General features: G+C 34.0%; 1 protein-coding gene across 1 annotated transcript in view; it reads right to left on the reverse strand.

The window, feature by feature from the left end:
- LOC106879723 (uncharacterized) overlaps positions 1-2,240 on the reverse strand; it is a 120,308-nt gene extending 118,068 nt beyond the window's left edge. Inside the window, exon 1 of the mRNA XM_052967826.1 lies at positions 1,745-2,240. The gene's annotated coding sequence lies outside the window, so the exon portion shown is untranslated. The remainder of the gene's footprint in view (positions 1-1,744) is intronic.
- Between the last annotated feature and the right edge of the window lie 328 nt (positions 2,241-2,568).

A 2,568-nucleotide genomic window follows, 5' to 3' on the forward strand; every position in this document is an offset into this window, starting at 1 on the left:
AAATCCAAAATTACAGGTAAAAACTCAATTAAAATCAATTTATTAAAAATTAAAATTAAATTAAGTTTCACAGTATTAAATATATATATATATATATACAATTAAACCTTGGGAGAGGCATTATGCCAGTAATAAACACATGCACTGGTTCAGTCCTTCATTAATTTATATAGTTTTAATTGTATTTCTTTCAACACACGTATCCACATCAAGAATCTTGCACACGAAATACACATACGAAATATATATATATAGTTTTAGGGAAAAGAACCAAGGTTCATGAACTCTATTATCTTTATCTTATGATTTTTACTTTGCATTATATTATACTTATTTATTGTGCTTTTATTAATTTTTCTATATGTGACAGTGGATTTTCATCAATGAGTTCATGAACCTTGGTCTTTTTCCCTAAAACCATATATATATATATATACACACATACACATTCAAGTATAAATAAGTATGTATGCTTGGATATATAATGTGTATTGATGTGTGTGAGTATACACAACTAGTGTTGAGAGTCAGATTAGTAGACAGCACACTATGTTTCCTCTCAGGTATCTCACTGATTCTATGTATATTCAATTTTTCTTTTGACTCAAACTGCTGACCTACACAGAAGAGTTGTGTTCAGTCACAAGGGTTGAGTTCTGATGTCACTAACCAATGCCCCCCTCCCATCCACAGCTTCCTTTACAATAGATAATAATTATACTTTGTTATTTGCTGCTGCTGCTACTCCTACTACTACTAATACTACTCCAGCTTGTTTCCTACTCCTACAAATTTGTAATCTTGTACCAAACTTTTAAATCCTTCTCTACATCGTCATCTCTAGAATCGCCATCACCACCCTTAACACTACCAACATTACCACCACCACCACCACCACCACCACCACCACCACTGGCTATAAGGAATTTGTTCATCCTATTGTATGGCGTACGTATGTGTAGGTGTTTATACGTATTAGTTAATTTATGTACCTGAGTGTGTATGTGTCTGTGTATGCGGGACATTGCAGCTGCATATTTTTGTTTGTGTCTTTATGTGGGTGTATTCTGATTGTGTGTGTGTGTGTGTGTATGTGTGTGTTTGTGTGCATATGTATAGTTTAAATGTGCATGTATGAGTGTTCATCTGTGTGTTTTATGCATGAATGTGTACTTGAATGTATGTGTGTGTGTGTGTGTGTGTGTGTGTATGCATATACATACATACATACATACATATATAATTGTTAAAGAGGACAACAAATGTTAAGGCAAGGCAAACATCTCAAGTCATATACATTTCGTTAAGAAAATACTGGTGCCCCCGTTTTGAACAAGATCCATACATTCATGTATACAAGATATATAAACTCTCTTTAATTTTTATGTCCTCTGGATTGTACTGTGACCAGGGAATATACACAACAATGCATTTACTATTCATCAGGCAAGTGTACTGCAAAATGATTTACTGTTGAGATTTTCCATGGATTTTCTACTTAGAAAGCTGCCAAACTTTTGTACGAGAAGAGATGTATCTAGGGGAGAAGAAGGGGTGTTTGATCTTAACATTATAATTTTATGACACAGCTTCACCATTTGTATTAGCAGTATTTCTTACCTCTACAGAAGTAAAGTCATAACCATCATACGTGTACTCACGGGTGCATTTTATATTCTGACAGAGGAACAGAGTATGTGCCATATACTTTGTCAAAAGATACTCACTGAAAACCACAACATACCTGTCAAATATCCAGTGGCTCTCAACTTCAACTTCAACATTATTTTGTGTATGGTAAGCTGGGAATAAAGCTGGAAGTCCATCAATATTTTTAGAACTTTTTTCTCTGAAGCTCTTTGGAAAGTTATTTTGGTAATAACAGTTTCTTTTCAAGTAGAACTTTGGTCTTAAACACAAGAATTGTGAATCATTAAATTGTTGCAGTTCTAAGTATTCTTGCAAGAAAACTCCCACATTTTTTGTCTCCTTAGTCGTATTTCCTGATAAATATTTCTTATTTGTTTCAAATGTCTTCTTATTTGATCTTTCTGAGCATGTTATGTTGTTTCCCCATTTCCTCATTTACAACATCACCTTGTTGAGCTGTTTCTCTATTTCCCTGGTCTAATTTCATCTTGTTGCTTGGCTCTCAACCACTGCATCTTTTCTGTGCCTCTAAGCCTGATCCAGCTGACTTCATCTGTTTTCTTTTCTCATTACACTTTCCTACTGCAAAACCTTTGACGTCGAATTTTAAAATTGAATGCAAGGATATTTGATATTTGACAGATCAATCTATGAAATAAAAATAACAAAGTAACATCATTCAAATTATATCTTTTATTTTTTTGCTTGTTTCAGTCATTGGACTGCAGCCATGCTGGGGCACTGCCTTGAAAGATTTTAGTCAAACAAATCAACTAGTACTTATGGTTTTTAAGCTTCTTACTTATTCTGTGTCAGCATCTTTTGCTGAACCTCTAAGTTACAGGGATGTAAACACACCAATACCAGTTGTCAAGTGGAGCAGGGGTAGAAACAGACACAAACAAAAACACACATATA

Source organism: Octopus bimaculoides, chromosome 5, assembly GCF_001194135.2.
Source record: "Octopus bimaculoides isolate UCB-OBI-ISO-001 chromosome 5, ASM119413v2, whole genome shotgun sequence".
Classification (NCBI taxonomy): Eukaryota; Metazoa; Mollusca; class Cephalopoda; order Octopoda; family Octopodidae; genus Octopus; species Octopus bimaculoides.